The 16,448-nt window shown below is 46.0% G+C and overlaps 1 protein-coding gene and 1 pseudogene across 5 annotated transcripts in view; one reads left to right on the forward strand and one right to left on the reverse strand.

Annotated features, from left to right (window-relative positions):
• The window catches only part of LOC126481546 (neurexin-1), a 2,075,559-nt gene that overhangs the window by 1,324,280 nt on the left and 734,831 nt on the right, over window positions 1-16,448 (forward strand). The gene's annotated exons all lie outside the window — the stretch shown is intronic.
• Window positions 8,640-8,757, reverse strand: LOC126482930 (5S ribosomal RNA; annotated as a pseudogene).

A 16,448-nucleotide genomic window follows, 5' to 3' on the forward strand; every position in this document is an offset into this window, starting at 1 on the left:
AATCTCATCAGTGATATCCTTTCACACTGAGTTTTAATCCCACTCTTGAAACTTTCATATCTCCTTCACTGCTTCTTCGTAGTATACATTGAGGAGCAGCAGCGAAAGACTACATCCCTGTCATACACCATTTTCAATCCGAGCAGTTCGTTCTTGACTTTCCATTCTTATTTTCGCCCTTTCTTCTTGTGCACATTGTGTATTATTCGTCTTCTCCTATAGTTTTTCTCAGAATGTCCAACATCGTGCATTATTTTACGTTTTCAAACACTTTTTCCAGGTTGATAAATCCTATGAACGTCTTTTGACTTTTGTTAAATCTTGCTTCCTTCATCAATTGCAAGGAAGGAATAAGAGAAAATGTACTCCACTTGGAAAAGATGACACGGCTTTACAAAAGTACTTGGAATTAACCCGAGACGTCAGAGTGGCAATAGTTGTGCCTGCCAGTATAACGCACGGTGACCTCCCTCATCCAATCAAACGAGCGCAGCAAGTACCGACCTGGGCTGGCCTGCCCTGAATCACAGGCGACGCCCCCCCCCTCCCCCTCCCCCTGCTCTCCTTGAGTCGCGGACCGCCCAGTCTGTACAGTAACAGCTCGCGGCAGCCACTTTGATTGCATACCTCCATTGGTTCTGTTATTCAGATGTCCCCAGAATTAATTTCCTGTCTCGGAAAGGGTGTTCCGCTCCGCAGCACGTAATGAGGTCGCAGAAGTCGAATTGAATTTCTCTTCGGAGCGGCAGGAGGTGCTGATGTCTTTCAGCGAAGGAATAAAAAAACGTTTCACGATTCTTGCATATATTGGCTGCGTCACGGCTTAATCACAGCAGCACCCTTTGAATCAGGCGATTCTGAGAGGCTTTTGCAGTTATTTAAGGCGCTCTACAAATCTTGTGTAAATATCGATCTTTTAAACCTGGTGCTCGGTTCGTCTCACATCCTAGTTAGGCTTTCATGCGACGCTTCCCGAGTGATTACAGGATCGACATTGACACTTCAATCGTGCCACGTTTGTTCTCCTAAGATAGTTGGAAACAATTGTGGCAGCGATCTTAGAGCTTCTCCGGCACTTATCTCGGTTCAGTGGTAGAGCTTGTAATTAATTATCGCTAGGTCATCAACAGTATATGTAAAATAATTTTACTTTGCTTTATATTCTTACGCACGTCGTTTCGACGATATTTGGTTTCCACGTGACCATTCAAGATACACTGAAATTGCCCGCATCTCGTGGTCGTGCGGTAGCGTTCTCGCTTCCCACGCCCGGGTTCCCGGGTTCGATTCCCGGCGGGGTCAGGGATTTTCTCTGCCTCGTGATGGCTGGGTGTTGTGTGATGTCCTTAGGTTAGTTAGGTTTAAGTAGTTCTAAGTTCTAGGGGACTGATGACCATAGATGTTAAGTCCCATAGTGCTCAGAGCCATACACTGAAATTCAGATACAAGAACGGTATAATACAATTTACGAAATACCCGAAGTCTATAACATTGGAGAAGTAAAGCTGTCGGCATTCTGGATTGTGTTCCTAATCAGCAAAGCAAGAAACATTGTTTACTGTTGTTGAATACCGTATTGTTTGTACGTATTCACGTAGTGTTACTGAACACTTCAAGTTCGTATTTCTCTTTGGCTTAACAACTTCCGCTGGTGCGTGTTAGCCATGAAAACCATAAAACCCGGGCCAGCCCTTACGTAAATGCATGTTAATCTCTTCATATTGTACTTGGAATTAAGTTTACTGTTTTTAAAAAATGAAATTTGGGTCGTTGTTATGAAAATGAAACATAAATCCCCACGGCTTTGCAAATTCGCCTCACTGAGTGGTACACTTTGTATAAACCGCAGACCGTATGTGGGTGAATGGAAGGAAGGAAGATAAGAGCAGCGTTGCGCCGTCGACATACCAGTTAATGCTCGCGTCGGGGAAGGAAAATCGGTCGTGTTGGTAATTTTAATGAACCGTTCCGACATTCGCACTAAACGGTTTAGGAAATTGGCGTATAACGGAAAACTTAAATCTGGATGGACGTAAAGTGGTCTTGACGACTGGTGTTTCAGCAACAAACAGTTGAAGCACTGTGTTTAACTGTCCCACATCTGCAGGGCTGAACAGGACAGGAACTTTAACCACAACTTTTCTAACTAAACAGATCACGCCATGTAATGGCCAGAGATAAGGTATTGTAGTATACTATCAAATACGCAGACCCTCTTGTGATGACGCGTTGAATGTGCTCCGTTAGGTTCACGTCAGCGGATGCTGTGTGTCGGTCCATTGTGTTGGTCCCTCCGTCCTGGGGGAAGGTGTTCGCCAGGTGATCGTCGTGTTCTCGTGTGTTGTCGTGTTGGAAGACGAACCCTTTGCCGAAATGTTGGCTGTAGGCCCGTACAGTAGGCTACAGCACGCTGTGCTGATTTTATACAGCCCTTATATTACGCACAACAGCATCTACAGGCGCCCGACGTCCGTACACGGCACTGACTCAAAACATGAGAGACCGACCTCCACGTTGAACCTGTGGCAATGCACATCCGACTTGTACATTGCTGCCTACCCGCATCCAAACTCTTCTACGACCAGCATGAGGCAAATCCTGGACACTTCGGTAGAGAGAACTCTACACCTCTCTTCCTGGTTCCATTCCAGACTTTCCTTGGCCTACTTTCCTCGAGCACCGCCGTGTTGGCAGGTTCGCATAGTCATTTGTAATGCACGCTGAGGCGCCAGGTTGATCGTATCGATATCACAGCGCACTGCTCGGGTGCTGTATTCACCAAATGCACTTGGTGAACACACACATGTGACAGGCCCACTACCGCCGAAGTAGCTGGCGTTACACTTTGGTGCCTTTCCTGCACGTAATAACTATATGACCAGATCACAGGAGCAAACAGAGTTAAGCGAACTACGAGAAAAACGTTAACAGCATAGATTAGCATCAGTTTATAATGTTTTGTTGACAGGAATTGTACGTGGCAGTACAGTTCAATGTTTATATGCTCTGATGTGCCTTTAAACACTGGTATAGTCCTAAATGCATTGAATGATGACTAGAATCACTTCTATAATGTTCGGTCCTGCTGTTCTCGGCAGCGACTGTAGATGGGTCCTGGGACTGTCGTGACGCTTGTCCGGCCGTTATCTCGAGGAGCTGCATCCTGAGTGACGCCGCGAGTCTGTTCATGTTCGCCTGCGACGGATGGGTGTCACTTGGCAACTGTTTGTCTGACTTAATGCCCGTGCATAACGTCGTCGTCGTCGTCATCGTCGTGTGCGCCCTCTGTGGAGCCTGAATGGCAGGCAGCCCGGTACTCTTCCCCAGGACACAGCGCCCGGCCCACACAACTCAGCACAATTGACTCCGTGACGGCAGCGCGCTCTCCTGCTGCATTCACGCGGGGCGGTCACTGTTTGTAGCCACCTAACTTGTAGGTGGCGGTCGTCTCCCTGGCGTTCCACGAGTGCTTGTTTATGTTCTGTCGGCTGTTGGATGTACGAATGTCGTTTCGGCGTTTTATGCTGTTTCCGCGTCTTGCCATAAAGTGACACTGCGCATGCCCGTTTTCTGAACCCGAAGTGACCCTTCGAGACATTTTTACAGATGTAGTTCCGTACACAAGCTCCGCTATCCTGTTCACGATTCGAAACACATCTCGCCCTGTGCCGATCCACAAAGAGAATGCAGGTTCACTATCGCTCCCACACTACAGGTCATTGTGTGCAGCGATTTCGTCTGATCGAAAGGCCATTCAGAAATATGTCCGTCTGCAGCTAGTGATCTAGCGGCTAGCGTTGCTACCTCTGGATCACGGGGTACCGGGTTCGATTCCCAGCCGATTTTCTCTGCCCGGGGGCTGGGTGTTTGTCTTGTCCTCATCATTTCATCATCATCATCATTCGTGACAGTGGCTAGATTGGATTGTATAAAAATTGGACTGCGTAAAAATTGGGACATTGTACGGGCGCTGATGGCGGCGCAGTTGAGCGCCCCACAAATCAATCGTCATCATCAGAAATAGGTCCACATGAGAAAAGGGCAAGGCAGGTAAACCTTACAACTAATTAGGGTACTGAAGAAAGTTTTTGATCAGTGCTTAAAAACTGTTAGCACTGAGCGTCGCCGCCACGTCAGTTTTTCGTTTACATACGCAGTAGCACTGGAAGGCTTCACATAGATTACATAATGGTAAGACGGAGATTTAGGAACGAGGTTTTAAACTGTAATACATTTCCAGGGGCAGGTGTGAACTCTGACCACGATTAATTGGTTATGAACTGTAAATTAAAACTGAAGAAAATGCGAAAAGGTAGGATTTTAAGAAGTTGGGACTTGGATAAACTTAAAGAACCAGAGGTTGCAGAGGGTTTCAGAGAGAGTATTAGGGAACGATTGACAAGAACAGGGGAAGGAAATACAGTAGAAGAATAATGGTTGGGTTTGAGAGATGAAATAGTGAAGGCGGCAGAGGATAGGTAAAAAGTAGAAATCCTTGGGTAACAGAAGAAATGTTGAATATAATTGATAAGAGGAGAAAACATAAAAATGCAGCAAATGAAGCAGGCGAAAAGGCATACATACGTCTAAAAACTAAGAATGACAAGAAGTGCAAAATGGCTAAGCAGGGATGGCTAGAATAAAAGTGTAAGGATGTAGAAGCATCTATCACTGGGGGTAAGAGAGATACTGCGTACACGAAAATTAAAGGGACCTTTAGAGAGAAGAGAAGCACCTGTATGAATATCAAGAGCTCATATGGAAAACCTGTCCTAAGCAGAAAGGTGGAAGGATTACATAGGTCTATACAAGTGCGATGTACTCGAGGGCAATAATATGGAAATGGAAGAGGACGTAGACGAAGATGAAGTGGGAGATATGATACTGCGCGAGAAATATGAGAGAGCACTGAAAGATAAGGCCCCGGGAATAGACAATATTAAATTAAAACTACTTCGCTACGATGATCCGCGGTCCACGTCTGCTCCGCTTACATACTTTCGTACCGCTCAACGCCGTCAGGCGGCATTTGACGTCGCGGTGGCAGTGCTCATGTTAAGACGATTTTGGCTTTGTTCATCGGTAGCGATCTGTTGCGGACACACCTTGCAGTTACAACGTTCGCTTTCTACGGCATTTGCGATCGACGACTTGGGCTCGAGCACGAAGCAGTGTTTGGCCCAGTTTGTACGAGGCTAGCGCGACGGATGCCGAAGTGGACAGGCTGCTAAACTCAAAGTTCCGTCTCGTGAACAGCTGTGCAACGTGCCGCCCTAAGTGCAAAGGGGAGCTACATAGTAAGCATTATCGACACCGGGCTTTACAGTCTTAAAGTCGATTTTATCCAGGGCCGCTACTAAAAAATTGTGGCTTCGCGAGACTACTCGCTCGCTAAAAGCCAGGGTCGGCCGCCGTCTTTATTAAAACCGTCGCCGCTGCCCGCCCGCACTCGGCGGTCACTCAGTAATGCAGGACGCCGGCGCCGCAGGCAGGCCCCGGCCGCTCACGTCTCTCGGCAAGCTGCAGCAGACTCGCTGCCAGCCGCGCCACACCGTCATCGACAGCCCTAAACTGCCGTCTGACACACGACCGGCGGCGCTCAGCTTTTCATTCGAGTCGTCCATTCCCCAGCGCGCACCTCCCCCCCCCCTCCCCCACTAGGAGACGCTAGCTATTCAAAAGTGTTGACGAACAAGGAACAAGGGAGAAACCGGCCCGGAAAATGTTCAGTACACCTTAATATATTGTTGTTTTTACGGTGTTCAGTCCGAAGACTCGAAGATGCAGCTCCCCATGCTACTCTATGCTCTATTGCAACTTACAAGCTGTACAATTTCTATTCCCGCCCCGCCCCCAACTAAATACACACTCGCAGTTCATTCGAGTAATAAACTGTGATTACTTGATGTCCGACAACGCGTCCTGTTAACCGATCACTTCTGTTTTTCAAGTTCTGCCACAAATTTCGATCGTAACCATTTCCATCCAGTAAGTACATCCTCATAGTAATGAGAAGGAGGCAATCATTGTTCACATCCAGAATTCTAGACCAGAGTTTTCTTCACCACACGAGAATCTCCGGCAGCTGCAGCACCGTAAGCGGGCTCCACGACAGCACTCATCCTCTCGTCTAAGAGATGATTTCCGACTACTGATGACTGCTGCTCCAGTAAGCGCCTCTGATGTAATCGCGTGAGTCATATTCTTTTGCCTCTCTAAGCGAACTAATCGTACCCTGACCCTTTTCTCCAACCACGACCATCAACACATGGAGGTACGAAAGGTGTCTGAATTGTACGACGCGTCTGAGAAAAAGAAATAGCGTACGTCTTGCTAAGTGTTGGAAAATTCCAGTATGTGTCCAACACAGAACTAACAGGTTTTCCGAAAGCACATTATAGAGACAGCTATCTTCGAATCCGGTGCTTAATTGTATCAAATTAAAGTTGTTGTTATACAGCGCGATAAGTAGACCAAAAATGGCAACTACAGTTACATTGCTGAGGCTGTCACCAGTCGGATACATGACGGCAGTCGACACTCATACCTATGCGCACCGATCACAACTAGGACAGCGCAGCTCAGATTCCGATCGATAAGCTGTACGTTAGTGAAATTTATTGCAATCACAAGTACCTTCACAAGAAATTTCATTAGATTTCTCGGTAAAACTCTTGGGGTGCTATCAGAATTATGATCGGAACTGTCATGAGAAGTCTAGTACGATTTCGTATTGTGTAGTGAAAATGGGTCCCTCATTACTGCAGTTGTCTCATAAACAATTACCTGCACGAGAAAATGCCATTAAGGTTTTCTGCACAGCCCCTGGGGAACTCTTCAGAATAGTGATCACAATTTTAGTTTCGCAAATCGACAAATAATTTATTACAGCATTAAAATTTTCCCGATTACTAGTGTTTTCTTCACGATATTCTGCAGAACTATTCAAATTTAGTACAAATGGCTCTAGAATTATAGCATATCTTCCGAGAACTCGAGAAAAAACGTATAATTCTCGAAATTCGAGTACCAACTTCGCAACTAGTCAGCTATTCAGAAGTGTTATCGTAACTTTTCCCCCGAAGCCCTACGGGGCTATTCAAAGTTTTTACTATAACATGTCTATAAAGAAAAAAATGTAAATTTCTCAACAATCGGCTGCCAACTTCACAGATATTCAGGTATTCAGAATTGTGATCATAATTTTTTATCCCAAAATTCTACAGAACTATTAATATTTTTGTACAGATAACTCTAGAACTATTGCATACCTATCAAGAACTCTGAAAAATATATATTTCTCGAAATTCGGGTGCCAACTTCACCAAACTCATCCTCATTAGTTACATGATCTACCCATCTAATCTTAAACTTTATTCTGTAGCAGCACATATCAAAAGTTTCTATTTTCTTCTTGTCTGAAATATTTATCGTCCACGTCTCACTTGAGTAGAAGGCTACAGTCCAGACAAATGCCTTCGGTAAAGAATTCAAAATGTTCAAACGTGTGTGAATCTTATGGGACTTAACTGCTAAGGTCATCAGCCCCTAAGCTTACACACTGCTTAACCTAAATTATCCTAAGGACAAACACACACACACACACCCATGCCCGAGGGAGGACTCGAACCTCCGCCGGGACCAGCCGCACAGTCCAGGACTGCATCGCTCCAGACCGTTAGTCTAATCCCGCGCAGCGGGAAAGACTTCCTAACACTTAAATCTATTTTTGATGTTAACAAATTTATTTTCTTCAGAAACATTTTTGTAGCCAGTGCCAGTTTACAATTTATATCCTTTGTTCTTCGACCATCAGCAGTTATTTTACTGCTCAAACAGAAAAACACATCGACCGCTTTCGCTTTAACATAGGCAACCCAAATTACATTATCTGCACCAGGGGCACAAGTTGTTATTTGGTTCCCTACCTTAAGGCGCATGAATTATATTCCTGGCCAGTATTAATTTCAGCCCTGTAAACTTTAATTGCGAATGCCAAGTACAAAATATACAGGCGTTCTGAAAGACGGGATTACAGTGACGTAGAGACACGGTAGTGATATGTGTATTCTAACCGCCAGAACACTACAATCTTGATCACAGTTCTTTTGTCTATCCGATAACCGATTTCAGCCAGTATCTGCCATCTTGAAACCTAGATATGAGTGTCACATAATTAGAATTACTCATATATTACATCCCTTAAACTTATCAGCCGGCAAAATATCGTAAATGAAATACGTTATGCGAGTATGTGACTGGATACGTAACAGCTTGTCGCAGCAACTATTGTCCGTCTTCAGCTAAACTATTATATAGATATGAAGAACGCGTACAATGGAGCTCGCATAGCGGAAAAAGTGAAGCGTGAAGCCCTGTCCACACTGGAGTGTACTACCTCGCCCCAGATACATTCATTATGAAACTAAACTCCGTCCGAACAGGCCTTGGAAGGCCCAACGGTAACGCCGGGCCGCCGTGTCATCCTCGGCCCACAGGTGTCACTGGTTGCGGATACGGAGGGGAATGCGGTCAGCACACCGCTCTCCCGGCCGTATGTCAGTTTCCGAGACCGGAGCCGCTACTTCTCGATCAAGCAGTTCTTCAGTTTGCCTCACAAGGTCTGAGTGCACCCCGCTTGCCAACAGCGCTCGGCATACCGGATGGTCACCCATCCAAGTGCTAGCCCAGCCCGACAGCGCTTAACTGCGGAAATCTGACGGGAACCGGTGTTATCACTGCGGCAAGATCATTGGCTACATTCATTATAGCATGCAAAAGTACGCAAATATACCTTAAAATGTAAGAACTTTTTTTATATTATAAACCTGTAACAATTCTTATACTTGGTACAGAATATTCTTTCGACAACGATCTTCAGATTATTGAAAGCTTAACTGCCAAGAAAATTCAAAGATCATATATGAAAGAAGAATCAGCGCAAAAAAATAAATAAATAAGATAGTAAGGGAGAAAATAACGAGAAAACTATCGTTATCATGGTTGTGTCCTAGTAGTTTCAGTGACGTTATAGAGGGCAGCACTGTAGATCTTTACTTGGGTGGAAACTAGCAGGACGATGGATGGCTGTATGGCCATATGACCTTACAGTCTTTCTCGGCGGCATGAGTGAATAAAATTTTCTTGGTTTTGAAGATGCCTCAATTCGAATAAAATTTTTGACTTTTCGATGGCTAGCCCCGCCATCGTCGTCAGTAGTAAAGCTACTGACAGTCGGGGCTCTTTTTTGTGGTAGGTTGGGGTACAGCGTCACCGGTGAGTCTCGATCTTCCTGTCTTCGTGTAAGGGTAAATTTGTTCTCTCCTACCATGTCATTCCAGGTGTGGCGGTGGCACTTGAAGTCCCATACCACCCTCCGCCAATAGGTATCACAAATACACAGCTACTGATACTGATGGCCGGCCGGGATGGGCGAGCGGTTCTGGGCGCTACGGTCGCAGGTTCGAATCCTGCCTCGGGCATGGATGTGTGTGCTGTCCCTAGGTTAGTTAGGTTTAAGTAGTTCTAAGTTCTAGGGGACTGATGACCTCAGAAGTTTAGTCCCATAGTGCTCAGAGCCATTTGAACCATTTTTGATGCTGATGGTAGTATGATGGTCGCCACATATCGAGTGGTCGTATCAAGACTGACACTTTATTAGTGGCCGTAACTGGGCTATCGTTAGCCATATTCTGTATGTGATTCCTCAAGGATGCTGAGAGGAACAGGGTGGCGGTGCCAGTGCTGGGGAGTCGTGGAGCCAATGTAAGCCAGTGACCGTCTCACACGGGGCACCCACTTTGTCATAGAGAATGGACGTCTTCGAGTTACCATATTTGATTCCTCGTGGAGGGTAACTAGCCACGGGAGCGGAGGGCATGCAGCCTCCACCGAAGCACGTTCTTCTGCAGGCGCTGGAGGACCTGCAACCGGGAAGCACTAAACGTGGCACACACAGTGGGGCCATAGGTTAGGGAAGGGTGGACAACCATCCGGTACAGTCGGAGCTTGGTTTTTAGGTTCAGCTCCCTGCTGTTGAACATTGAGTACAGCGCTTTTATCAACTTCTGTCCTTTTTGGTGACATATTCTGCATGTCGATAGAAAAGCCGTTTGTTATGCATCCAGACACCTGGATATTTGGTATCGGTGGACCATAGGACACGGACGCCTGCAATAGTGATGTTGTGGCGAAGGACTGGGCGCCTTCTGGTGAGGTAGACTGCCGTAGTCTTGGCAGAATTCAGGCCAATCTTGTTTCGACGACACCCGGTGCTATTGCGTACACCTGCCACTGAAGACGAGCAATGAGCTGGTCCGTATTGCGGCGGGTCGTACAGAGCCTCATATCATCGGCGTATTGCGCTAGGTGGCGGTGTGGGATGACCGGTATATCGGTAATATAAAGAGGATGGGAGACATCACAGAGCCTTGAGGCGTACCCATCGACATGTGACGTATGCTTGTGCGTTTTCCTTGCTAAGTAACCTAGAAGGTTCTATCGTGGAGGCAATTATCCACGATCTAGACATAGACGTCGGGAATGGTTGTCTGCGCAAGCATTTTTTACACACCATTGTCCTGCCAAATATTGTCGTACGCGTTTTGCAGGTCCAGGAAAACCACTGGCTTCGACATGATGGAGTTAAAGCCCTTGCTGACATGTTCTGTGATCCTAAGAACTTGGAGTTTGGCTGACTGGTGGGAAGAGAATCCGAACTCTACCGGACAGGTTGTCCCGGCCGTCACCAAAGGCTGGGGAATACGGTGGAGGATCAGAGATTATAGAACGTTTACCATGTTATTCAGAAGGCTAATGGGCTTGTTGTTAGTAGGGACCATAGGATCCGTCGAGGGCTTGGTGATGGCAATCAGATTGTCCTGGAGTAAAAGTCAATGTTGTAACGCATTCTAATTTCACAATTAATCGAAAGAAATAATCACAGCATAACACTCTTACAGGCAACTGCACAACCAGTAATTGGCAGGCATATCTGAACAACAAGCAGTGCGAAAATCTCTCTTAAAATCATATCAGAATTACAGAGTATAAGTGTGGTCAACTTGCAGACAAACGCAGTGCAATTGTCTGTTTGCCCTCGAATGTAATCACATCACGTTAATTTAAGAATGGCCTATAGCTGCCAATACCTCACCAAAACAGTTGAGTAATAATGTGGTTCAAGGAAAAATCTGCATGTACTTCTGCAACAAGCTGAAGGCATCACGGTCATGTTCAGCGCAAATTCTTGCGTGGATACGTAATGTACAGACTGTCTGCCACAGCAATCTCTTTTCCAAAAGGGAAACGTGATGACTGTAAGAACTGTCGTGGCGTAAGACTTCTAAACACTGCCTACAAACTGTACTCAAAGATAATGAATGACTGCATGAAGAATATCACAGAAGATATTGTTTCTGAAGGACAAAATGGATCTAGATCACGTCGTTCATGTACAGACGGCGTGTTTATACACAAAAAGTAATAGAAAAACACAGAGAATTTAATCTTTTCATCGACTTCATTCTCCTTAAATGGATTTGTAAAGTAAACAAAGAATTAAGATAACAAATGAAGAATACCTGAACATCGTTATTTTCAAAAGAATGAAGATGATCTTCAAAGGTCAATACACGAGCTGAACGAAATTTGCAAGAAGTTTCTATCAACGAAACAAAATAATTGCATTCCGAAAGAAATATCCAATTAGATGAAAAACTTTAGTTATAGAACAAGTGTCTCAAATCTCTTATGTAGGCTGCGCTATAGGTTTTGATTTGAACCCTGATATTGACAATAAAATAAACAAGTTCCAAGCTGTCTGTAGTACCATTATCAGAAATTGGACCACAAAGTAAAAAAAGAAATCATCATAAAATTCTATGAAGTATTAGCGGTTCCTGTGTTATGCTATGGAAGCGAAACATGGGTTACCACAAAAAAAGAAAGAAAAGGAAATTCAAACAGCAGAGTTGAGGTTCCTAAGAAAGACGAACGGCTGCACAAGAAGATATGATTAGAAACAAAGATATTAGAACAGAATTAAATATTTTCAGCATGAATGAAAAAATTCAAACATGTAGTGACATTTGGGAACAACACCTAATGGGATTGGCAGGTAACATAACAGAATTCCTCAGAACTACAAAACGAAAGGGGAAATGATGATGATGCTGATTGATGATGATGATGATCTGAAATAGAAAGTATCGATTCCGGCGCCAGACCCTGAACTTATCTTTCACAACATGGAAGTTATGCATGCAAAGGAGCGGGACATTTCTTACGAATAACCTGGAAGAACTGTATATGACCTATTTTATATCTATAGGCCTAATCAATGAAAAGACAAATGGGGACTTGAGTAACAGGCGTTCTCGAGATGGCGTCATACAAACTCTACATCAACATTAGGTACGAAAACTAAATAAATTACAGAGGAGAGCAGAAATGAGTAATAACAATACTGCACTGATGCTCTGTATTTTATTTCAAATTAGTCAAACAACGGATAAAAGTAACATGGGACTCACAATACGCATCAGACTTGTTCAAGCAATCACAGAAACTTGATATTTTCTATGCACGTCTTCCTGTAGAGCATAGAATAATCTAAAGTGTGGCAGAGAATGACAACAATAACGCATAGTATTCAGTAACTATTGTACGATCCGCTAATGAGATTCCAGCCAGCGGGAACTAAACGATCTCCGAGTCCCTGTAATGCTTCGTGCCTAACTAGCGGATAGCGTTCGTGGCTCGCCATTAGTTCAGCGTGCGACACACACTGAGGTGACGAGAGTCGGGGGGCGCCTCCTAGAATCGCGTCGGACCTCGGCACACTGCAGCAACTCGACGTGGTACGGACTCAGCAAGTCGTTGAAAGTCTTCTGCAGAAATATTGAGCCAGGATGCCTCTATAACTGCCGAAATGTTGTCGGTGCAGGATTTTGTGCACGAAGTGACCTCTCGATTACGTCCCGCCAGTTTTCGACGGGATCCATGTCGGGCTCTCTCGATGGCCAAATCATTCGCTCCAACTGTCCAGAACGTTCTTCAAACCAATCGCGAAAAATTGTGGCCCGGTGACCTGGCGCACTGTCATCCATAAAAATTCCCATGTTATTTGGGAACATGAAAGCCGTGAAAGCCGTGAACGGCAGCAAATGCTCTCGATCGGTTCACTTGGACCAGAGGACCCAGTCAATTATATTTAAACACAGCCCACATCATTATGGGCCACCAAACGCTTTTGCACAGTGCCTTGTTGACAACTTGGCTCAAATGGCTCTGAGCACTATGGGACTCAACTGCTGAGGTCATTAGTCCTCTAGAACTCAGAACTAGTTAAACCTAACTAACCTAAGGACATCACAAACATCCATGCCCGAGGCAGGATTCGAACCTGCGACCGTAGCGGTCTTGCAGTTCCAGACTGCAGCGCCTTTAACCGCACGGCCACTTCGGACGGCGACAACTTGGCTTCGTGAGGTCTGTGCCACACTGGAAGGCTACCAGCAGCTGTTACCAGCTGGAAGCGGGACTCATCTCACGACCACTAGGTTTTCCAGTCGTCTAGGATCTAACCAATATAGTAACGAGTCCAGGAGAGGCGCTACAGACGATGTCGTACTTTTAGCAAAGGCACTCGCGTGGGTTGTCTGCTTCTAGAGCTCATTAACGCCGAATTTCCACGCACTGCCGTAGCGGATCCGTTACTCGTTCGTCCCACATTGATTCCTGCGGTTATTTCACCCAGTGTTGCTTGTCTGCTACAATACTCCACAAACGCCGTTGCTCTCGGTTAAGTTAAGGCCACCGGCCACTGCTTTGCCCATGGCGAGATGTAATACCTGAAACTTGGTATCCTCGGTACACTCTTGACACCGTGGATCTCGGAGTACTGAATTTCCTAATGATTTCCCAAAAGGAAATGTCCCATGGGTCCAGCACCAACTACCATTTCAGATTCATAGTCTATTAACACCCGTGGTGCGGCCATAATCACGCTGTAAACACCTGCCCACGTGAATCGCCTGAGTACTGATCACCGATCCTCCTACGCACTGCTCTTTTATACTTAGCGTACGCCATATTACCACCACCTTTGTATATGTGCATATCGCTGACCCATTACTTTTGTCACTTCGGCGTATTTGTTAGTACTAGAATCACCCGAATGGAGAGTCGTAAATGTAGCCCATCAACAACAGAGGCAAGCAGGAAAACCGGGCTCACCAAATCTCCAGTCGCAGCCGCCACCACCGAACTCCTCCAGACTCGGCGTCCAGAGCAAAGAGCGCTGTGCAGGCTGGCTTCACCGCCCGCTGCCCAGGCTGGGTGGATACGCACGGAACTCAGCGGTTCCTCGTAGGGAGGCGACCCTCGCCTCATAGGGGAACTCCCCGGCGCTCCCCCCGTCAGATTCAGTGGTAAGAAGGCCCAGTGGACTTCCCGTCAAGAACACAGATTGACCTTCAAAACAGGAAGAAGTTGTACTGACGTGTGAAAAAAAAAGCAAAAAGAAAAGGAAACAGTCATCGGTCCAAGGAGGAGAAGTGCAATATGGGGCAATTTGACGTAGCAGCGGCGTCGTGGCTGTTGCCCTCTGCAACAAAAAACTGAGTAAAGGAATCAACGATCAAATTGAACGGATGTCTTGTGCCGTCCACGCAGACCAAACGCATCGAACCATACCGAAGAAAAGGGGTCATTGCCATGCGGTTGAGTCGTGTTCGAACCTCACTTTTTAAATTCAAACTTCTGTCTGAGTCTTAGTGTAGCGTCCTACAATGGCTATAATGACGGTTGATTCTGCACAACTTCTCTGTTAGCAGCCGAAAGGAACTGGCTTTCGAATGGCAGCCGCAAACGTCTGACGACAAGGCGCGCCCAAAACACGTCTGGTGCAATGTGTACGGCATTTGTGACAGCACGTACATCGTATGATGTAATCTCCTAACGACGCAACTAATTTGGATGCCTGTTAAGTGAGGTACGTATCCTTGCACTATTTAGGTGTTCGAATGAATGTAATCACTCCCAACGAAATGATGGAAACACAATAGTTTGCCACATAAGCTGCAAAAAATGAATGCAATAGTTTGAAAGTAACGCAGTTTCCCTGTGCTCTCTCAATAAATGAGTTTTTAACATTTTTTAAGTCGCTTTCTGTTCTGGAAGTTTTGAATTTCTTTGTTGGGACATAGTTGAGACCCGTGTATTTGTAGTTTTCACATCTGTGGGACGTCTACGTCGCATCTGGCCTGCTCTCAGTATTCATCACGTTTACATGCGACGGTAACGTGATCATACTCTATAACCACTGTATAGTATGACAATTACCGAGGCTACAAAAAGAGAACAAACATTTCAATGATTGCACGGACAGTTCATATTGTTGTGAAAATAAAATAAAAACTAACTGGCACGACGGAGTCCTGAACACGGATCACCCACTTGAGAGTCCAACACCGTCACCACTTGTTTTTTTTCGCATTCCGAGGCCTGTCCAGTACCTCATTCCCGCCCTCTGTGAGCCAAGGAAGAAAACCGGTCTTAGAGAATCGAGACAGCTTTATTTGAACAAATTTATCTAGTTTTTTTGTAGTAAATATGGTGGCTTTTTTCTTTTTTAAATCGCATCCTACTACCGCCAGCAGAAGCTTCCGAATCATCTACCCGCAAATTAATGGAGGATCAATCGTGTTCATTGAATCGTCTTCAAGTGTGTCTTCTAGTACTCGGAGCGCCCCTCGAATAATCCATCTCAATGATTAGACTGTCGTGTCCAATATAACACATAGCAGCAAGACGCCTCACGACCCGTCGTCAGGTGGAACCACAACTGGACAGCGTTTTCGGGGTCAGGTTGCAAAATGTAGTACAGCTCCGTGCCCTTCAGCCTCTGACGGCGTTCGTTCCGGCGGTGGGAAGGTCGGAGTTCGTCCGGCGCGATTCAGTCTGGCTGTCGTCGTAACACGAGCGGCAGCATACATTGCACGAGATCCGATCAGCTGCCAATCGCAGCACATGTCGAGCGGTGCCCGTGTGAATCGACGACTGCGCAGTGCGGGCACAAGAGGTCGTCCGTAAGATGGATAGTGTTGAGACGCTGGCGTGTGGCTAATTTGCCGTCCACCGCCCTGTACCACAAGGGACGAGCGAGTGTGGGCAGGTGTGGGGTGTGGGCGGCCCGCACACCCTGGTCCAGCGGGTGCTGTTTGACGTTGTTGCGGAATGGTCGTGCTCGATTGATGCGGTAATAGTCCCTAGTCGTCGACGGCCTCGTCACCGGTAAACGCTCGATCGTGTAGCTCAGCTCGACCAGGAATTCTATAATGTGGGCGGGAGACAGAGCTGTGTGTCCCACGGCGAGCGGCCGTCGAATATCTTGTGGAGTGACGATCTGAGGCAGCGTTCCCTTCGAGCTGGTGCTGGTCGCGGTC

This window comes from Schistocerca serialis, chromosome 5, assembly GCF_023864345.2.
Source record: "Schistocerca serialis cubense isolate TAMUIC-IGC-003099 chromosome 5, iqSchSeri2.2, whole genome shotgun sequence".
In the NCBI taxonomy this organism is placed as follows: Eukaryota; Metazoa; Arthropoda; class Insecta; order Orthoptera; family Acrididae; genus Schistocerca; species Schistocerca serialis.